Here is an 8581-nt window from a genome sequence, read left to right as displayed (position 1 = left end):
GAGGGGCTTTACATCGTCTTTCTTCAGCGAAGGACCCGCTGACCCGCACACTATGTACAAGGGACTCCCGGTATAGTAATATGCCTACCACCTTACAGAACACAAAGCTAACTGACTGATCACAGCGTTAAATACGGAGTCTGATCAGACACCTGCGTAGGTAGAACATCATACTGCACTGTGCCGGTCACCAGACACATTACTCGTGGTGTTGCTCGTCTTTATTACATGTTTTATAAGGCATGATACAACTATATTGGGTACAGAAGACCTGCAGTTGATATTGTATGGACAGCAGATACTGGAGGGAGGATGGGAAAACCCTGGGTACAATGGATGGGAACTCATACTCTAGAGCGGTGTCATTGGTAATTCATCGAGCTATTAGATGGGAGGCACATCAAACGGTGATGGACCCTGAAGGGCGATATGTCTTTGCACACGTCAATGGAATCCCAGATATCACGCACCACCCGCTAACATGTCTGTTTTACAAGCGGCGGTGGGATTTGCAGCACAATACCCAATGTATGGGGGATTATAACATGGTGATGAATGATCGGTTAGACAGATTCCAGGACCCGTCTTGTCAGTCCAGCACCATTTTACCAAGATTTGCTGCTGAAATGGGTTGGCTAGACATGTGGAGGGAGAAAAACCTTGAACGAGAAGAGTTCTCCTGTTTAACCCCGTCAAGGGGTGCGCTATCCAGGATAGATACATATTTGGCACTGAGGACACACATTCAGTATTAGCCGCAAGGACTGTCGGACCAAGCACCGGTGACAGTGAAACTGATGTTACCTGATTCCGTGGCCTGTAGGAGTAGGACACGTTTACGTCCCTTTTGGTTGACTTTAATGACCAACAACGATCGTATTCCAGACAAACTTAATGTGTTTCTGGAAATACGGACGGGACGAATGACTTACTAATATGGGAGATGGATGCCTTAAATCCTCTATATCAAAAAAGCTACGCAGCGTAAAGAGGATGAACTAAGTGACCAATGCAAAGAGGCGGAGAGCTGCTTTACCTCTGATAATAGAAGGGATTGGAGGGAATATATGATATACCTTAAAGGGACACTGTCACCTGGATTTTACTTACTGACATCACCACATCAGTCTCCACCATATACATTAAAGGGGTTCTACAGTTTCGATAGATCATCAGCATCTGATCGGCGGGGGTCCGACACCCGGCGTGGCGCTCCAGCAGCTTCTCCCTGTTTACCGCTGGCCCGGTGATGTCACAACTGGTATCAACTGGCCTGGGCGGGGCTAAGCTCCATTCAAGTGAACAGAGCTTGGCCGCGCCCAGGCCAGTTGATACTAGTCATGACGTCACTGGGCCGGCGGTAAACAGTGAGAAGGCCACGGCGCTCCTGGAGCAGCGCTGCTGCCTTCTCAAACAGCTGATCGGCAGGGATCCCGGGTGTCGGCCCCGCCGATCAGATGCTGATGGTCTAGTCAGAGGATAGATCATCAGTTAAAACAAAGTGCAGAACCTCTTTAACCTGCTCAGGACCGCCGTACGCAGGATTGCGTCCTGCCGGCGGCCCTGCTCTTCTGGGTGGACGCATATACGCGTCCTCCCGCGAGAGCCGAGATTTCCTGTGAACGCGCGCGCACTCACAGGAACGGAAGGTAAGAGAGTGGATCTCCAGCCTGCCAGCGGCGATCGCTCGCTGGCAGGCTGGAGATGTGATTTTTTTAACCCCTAACAGGTATATTAGACGCTGTTTTGATAACAGCGTCTAATATACCTGCTACCTGGTCCTCTGGTGTCCCTTTTGTTAGGATCGACCACCAGAGGACACAGGCAGGTCAGTACAGTCGCACCAAACACCACTACACTACACCCCCCCTGTCACTTATTAACCCTTTATGAACCACTGATCACCCCATATAGACTGCCTGATCACCCCCCCTGTAAGGTTCCATTCAAACATCTGTATGATTTTTACGGATACATGGATCGGATCCGCAAAACACATGCGGACGTCTGAATGGAGCCTTACCGGGGGGTGATCAATGACAGAGGGGTGATCACCCCATATAGACTCCCTGATCACCCCCTGTCATTGATCACCCCCCTGTAAGGCTCCATTCAGACGTCTGCATGTGTTTTGCGGATCCGATCCATGTATCCGTGGATCCGTAAAAATCATACGGACGTCTGAATGGAGCCTTACCAGGGGGGTGATCAGGGAGTCTATATGGGTGATCACCCCTCTGTCATTGATCACCCCCCTGTAAGGCTCCATTCAGACGTCCGCATGTGTTTTGCGGATCCGATCCGTGGATCTGTAAAAATCATACGGACGTCTGAATGGAGCCTGACAGGGGGGTGATCAATGACAGGGGGGTGATCACCCATATAGACTCCCTGATCACCCCCCTGGTAAGGCTCCATTCAGACGTCCGTATGATTTGTACGGATCCACGGATACATGGATCGGATCCGCAAAACACATGCAGACGTCTGAATGGAGCCTTACAGGGGGGTGATCAATGACAGGGGGTGATCAGGGAGTCTATATGGGGTGATCACCCCCCTGTCATTGATCACCCCCCCCCCCCCCTGTAAGGCTCCATTCGGACATTTTTTTGGCCCAAGTTAGCGGAAATATATATATTTTTTTTGTTTGTTTTTTCTTACTAAGGCCTCATGCACACGACAGTTTTTTTTTCACGGCCCGCAAAAACGGGGTCCGTGGGTCCGTGACCGTTTTTTCGTCCGTGGGTCTTCCTTGATTTTTGGAGGATCCACGGACATGAAAAAAAAGTCGTTTTGGTGTCCGCCTGGCCGTGCGGAGCCAAACGGATCCGTCCTGAATTACAATGCAAGTCAATGGGGACGGATCCGTTTGATGTTGACACAATATGGTGCCATTTCAAACGGATCCGTCCCCATTGACTTTCAATGTAAAGTCTGGAGTTCTTTTATACCATCGGATTGGAGTTTTCTCCAATCCGATGGTATATTTTAACTTGAAGCGTCCCCATCACCATGGGAACGCCTCTATGTTAGAATATACTGTCGGATATGAGCTACTTCGTGAACCTCAGATCCGACAGTATATTCTAACACAGAGGCGTTCCCATGGTGATGGGGACGCTTCAGGTTAGAATACACTACAAACTTTGTACAAGACTGCCCCCTGCTGCCTGGCAGCACCCGATCTCTTACTGGGGGATATGATAGCACAATTAACACCTTCAGGTGCGGCACCTAAAGGGGTTAATTGTGCTATCATATTCCCCTGTAAGAGATCAGGGCTGCCAGGCAGCAGGGGGCAGACCCCCCCCCTCCCCAGTTTGAATATCGTTGGTGGCACAGTGTGCGCCCACCATCGCCCCCCCTCCCTCCCTCTATTGTAATAAATCGTTGGTGGCACAGTGTGCCAACCACCATCGCCCCCCCTCCCTCTATAGCAGTAACATTGGTGGCAGTGTGCGGCCTCCCATTCCCACCCGATCGGAGTCCCAGTTTAATCGCTGGGGCTCCGATCGGTAACCATGGCAACCGGGACGCTACTGCAGCCCTGGTTGCCATGGTTACTTAGCAATAGTACAACAGTAGAAGATTCATACTTACCTGCTTGCTGCTGCGATGTCTGTGACCGGCCGGGAGCTCCTCCTACTGGTAAGTGAAAGGTCTGTGCGGCGCATTGCTAAAGAACTGTCACTTACCAGTAGGAGGAGCTCCCGGCCGTTCACAGACATCGCAGCAGCAAGCAGGTAAGTATGAATCTTCTACTGTTGTACTATTGCTAAGTAACCATGGCAACCAGGGCTGCAGTAGCTTCCTGGTTGCCATGGTTACTGATCGGAGCCCCAGCGATTAAACTGGGACTCCGATCGGAACTCCGCTGCCACCAATCATGGGGGGGGGGGAATGGGAGACCGCACACTGCCACCAATGTTACTGCTATAGAGGGAGGGGGGGGCGATGGTGGTTGGCACACTGTGCCACCAACGATTTAATACAATAGAGGGAGGGAGGGGGGGGGCGATGGTGGGCGCACACTGTGCCACCAACGATATTCAAACTGGGGAGGGGGGGGGGGGGTCTGCCCCCTGCTGCCTGGCAGCCCTGATCTCTTACAGGGGAATATGATAGTACAATTAACCCCTTTAGGTGCCGCACCTGAAGGGGTTAATTGTGCTATCATATCCCCCTGTAAGAGATCGGGTGCTGCCAGGCAGCAGGGGGCAGTCTTGTACAAAGTTTGCAGTGTATTCTAACTAGAAGCGTCCCCATCACCATGGGAACGCCTCTGTGTTAGAATATACTGTCGGAAATGAGTTTTCACAAAGTGAAAACTTAGATCAGAAAAAGCTTTTATGCAGACGGATCTTCGGATCCGTTTGTATGAAAGCAACCTACGGCCACGGATCACGGACACGGATGCCAATCTTGTGTGCATCCGTGTTCTTTCACGGACCCATTGACTTGAATGGGTCCGTGAACCGTTGTCCGTCAAAAAAATAGGACAGGCCATATTTTTTTGACAGACAGGATACACGGATCACGGCCTCGGCTGCAAAACGGTGCATTCTCCGATTTTTCCACGGACCCATTGAAAGTCAATGGGTCCGCGGAAAAAAACGGCACAACGGTCGTGTGCATGAGGCCTTAGGCGTTCGACTCCGTGGAATGGTCTTTTCTAAAAGAAACACTAAAGAGCTTTGGGTTTGGCCAAGTATTCATTAACTGGATCCATTTACTGTACCAAAAACCTAAAGCTAACATATCGGTCAATGGATCTCTGTCACCTGAATAGGGACACGAGGCAGAGGTGTCCCTTGTCGCCCCTCCTGTTTGCGGTAGCAATAGAACATCTAGCTTTCAGAATGCGTCAAGATTTTATATTCAAAGGAATAGCTATAGGAGGAAGAGAAGACAGGATAGGACTATATGTGGACGATCTAATATTGTATATGGATGACGTAGAGAAATCCCTGCCAAGAGCAATAGATCTCATTAAGGGTTATGGCCACTTTTCCGGCCTTCACATAAATTGGTCAAAGTCTGCCCTTATGCCGCTGTGGTCATCTGGATGGCCCTCAATATGCAACAACCTATTGGTGGTGGAGCAATTTAAGTATTTGGGTGTAGTCATCACCAGGGATCCACTTTTGTCCTACACTAAAAACATGGCTCCCATAGAATCCTTCTTTGTTGATAAATGTAAAGTCTGGAGAAGTCTCCCTCTATCGGTCATGGGGAGACTAAACCTAATCAAAATGATCTTATTGCCAAAGGGTCTATACCTCTTGGAACACGCATGTCCACCTATCCCTCGTAGTTTCTGTGACCGATTATATGCTCTAATGGCGGCCTTTGTATGGGGAAAGGAGAGACGTTACAGAGAACATGGCAACAGCGGGGTGCGGCTTTGCCCGACTTTTACTTATACTTTCTACCTGGGTGACAGACTATGCTACCAAACGCTGAATATTACCTACAACATTACTTAAAGGGGCTCTGCAGTTTGTTTAAAATGATGATCTATCCTCAGCATCTGATCGTCGCTGGTCCAACACCCGGGACCCCCGCCGATCAGCTGTTTAAGAAGGCAGCAGCGCTCCAGGAGTGCCGCAGCCTTCTCACTGTTTACTGTAGGCCCAGTGATGTCACGACTAGTATCAATGGGCGGGGCCAAGCTCTGTTCACTTGAATGGAGCTTAGCCCCGCCCAGGCCAGTTGATACTAGTCGTGACGTCACTGGGCCAGCAGTAAACAGTGAGAAGGCCGCGGCGCTGCTGCCTTCTTAAACAGCTGATCGGCGGGGGTCCCGGGTACGGACCCCCGCCGATCAGATGCTGATGATCTATCCAGAGGATACATCATCAGTTTAAACAAACTGTAGAACCCCTTTAAATCTTACCATGTGGCCGATACTGGAGAATATAAGATTGCTCCCCAAGCAGGCCCTACAAGTACATAGACTCACACCAGGTATGGAATGCTATGAAATTCCAACAAGGACTTGGCGGAAGTCATACCACTGTGGGACAATCCGCTGTTTCCGCACCTGCAAACACTGGAGGGGACATCAATTTGGAAAGAATATGGGATACTTACCTTAAAGGGTATAAACAATAATGGGACACTATGGAAAAATATGGGATCATACGTACTCATTTCTTTAGATATTTGCAGGTACGACATGCTCTCCAAGCACAATTTCAGAGCACCAAGCGAGCTATTTCCACATACCCACTAATAGGTATAATTAATGCACAAGGTCCAAAAGGCCTCATATCTGCCTTAGGCCTCATGCACACGGCCGTTGTGTGGCCGTTCCATGCATTGGGCACCACATTTGCGGTGCAGAACAACGGAAAGAAATACCACAGAAGCACTCCGTAGTGCTTCCGGTGTTCCGTTCCGCATCTCCGGAATTGCAGACCCATTCAAGTGAATGGGTCCACATCCGTGATGCGGGGTGCACACGGCCGTGTGCATGAGGCCTCATACACACATCTTCTGGGCAACCAAATGGCTTTGAACCCACTGGCTGTGGAAGCTAAATGGAAAGCGTGCATTCCACAACTTACCTCAGAGGAGTGGGGGGAGGCGTTGGGGAACCCATAGGAGTCTCACCATCGCTTAACAATAGATTAACACAACTATTTATACTACATAGGAGCTATCTCACCCCTACCAGACTATACAAAATGGGCAGACTGCCTCATAACAGATGCCATAGATGTGCACAAGCAAACGCAGATTTTTCGCACATGATATGGGACTGCAGCTACATTCAATACTGTTGGCAAGAAATTCAAAATGTTTTGTTCACCATGGTCCCAAATCCATTGTCCGTATGCCCCAAAATATGCATATTAGGGATATTGGAGGACGAGATATTATACTAGTAACCATACTAGTAACAGGATTCGTCCCAAAAGATTTGAAATGAGCAAATGTTGTGCCCATTCACAGGAAAGGTAGTAGGGAGGAATCGAGCAACTATAGGCCAGTAAGCCTGACATCAATAGTGGGGAAATTAATGGAAACCATACATAAGGAGAGGATTGTGGACCATCTAAAATCCCATGGACTGGAAGATGAAGAACAGCATGGGTTTACTTCAGGGAGATCATGTCAGACTAATCTTATAGATTTTTTTGATTGGGTGACTAAAATAATAGATGGCGGAGGTGCAGTAGACATCGCTTATCTGGACTTTAGTAAGGCTTTTGATACTGTCCCACACAGAAGGCTTATCAATAAAGTGCAGTCTTTGGGCTTGGACTCCCATATTGTTGAATGGATTAGGCAGTGGCTGAGGGACAGACAACAGAGGGTTGTAGTCAATGGAGTATATTCAGACCACGGTCTTGTTACCAGTGGGGACCTCAGGGGTCTGTTCTGGGACCCATTATGTTTAATATCTTTATCAGTGACATTGCAGAAGGCCTCGATGGTAAGGTGGGTCTTTTTGCTGATGACACAAAGATATGTAACAGGGTTGATGTTCCTGGAGGGATACACCAAATGGAAAAGGATTTAGGAAAACTAGAGGAATGGTCAAAAATCTGGCAACTAAAATGTAATGTTGATAAGTGCAAGATAATGCACCTGGGGCGTAAAAACCCAAGAGCAGAATATACAATCAGTGATACAGTCCTAACCTCAGTATCTGAGGAAAGGGGTTTAGGGGTCATTATTTCAGAAGACTTAAAGGTAGGCAGACCATGTCATAGAGCAGCGGGAGATGCCAGCAGAATGCTGGGTGTATAGGGAGAGGCATTACCAGTAGACAGAGGGGGGCGCTCATGCCGCTCTACAGAGCACTAGTGAGACCTCATCTGGAGTATTGTGCTCAGTACTGGAGACCATATCTCCAGAAGGATACTGATACTTTGGAGAGAGTTCAGGGAAGAGCTACTAAACTGGTCCATGGATTGCAGGATAAAACTTACCAGGAAAGATGAAAGGACCTTAACATGTAGAGCTTGGAAGAAAGACGGGACAGAGGGGAGATGAGAGAGACTGCTAAATACATAAAGGGAATCAACAAGGGAAAAGAGGAGAGAAGATTTACAAGAAGGAAAACTGCTACAAGAGGACAGAGTGTTACATTAGAGGGGCAAAGGGTTAACAGTAATATCAGGAAGTATTACTTTACTGAGAGAGTACTGAGAGAGTAGTGGATGCAGGGAATAGCCTTCCTGCAGAAGTGGTAGCTGCAAATACAGTGGAGGAGTTTAACCTCTTGGGGACACATGATGTACCGGTACGTCATGTGTAGTTGTGTAGTTCCAATCCCCCCCCCCCCCCCCCGTGTCGGTGATCGCCCGCAAACCGCAGGTCAATTCAGACCTGCGGTTTGCGGCTTTTACAGGCATTGCGGCGGGCGGTTGGAGGTGCCATCTGGTCCCCGTGTGGCAGTAATGGAATGCATTGTAAAGGGGATTAGACCCCCAAAAATTGAAGTCCCAAAGTGGGACAAAAAAAAAGTTGAAAAAATAAAGTCCCCCCCCCCAAAAAAAAACATTAAAAGTTTCAAGTAAAAATAAACAAAAACGTCATTTTCCCCAAATAAAGTAAAAAAAATGGG

Source organism: Bufo gargarizans, unplaced genomic scaffold, assembly GCF_014858855.1.
Source record: "Bufo gargarizans isolate SCDJY-AF-19 unplaced genomic scaffold, ASM1485885v1 fragScaff_scaffold_229_pilon, whole genome shotgun sequence".
In the NCBI taxonomy this organism is placed as follows: Eukaryota; Metazoa; Chordata; class Amphibia; order Anura; family Bufonidae; genus Bufo; species Bufo gargarizans.
This window is presented reverse-complemented; position numbering follows the sequence as displayed.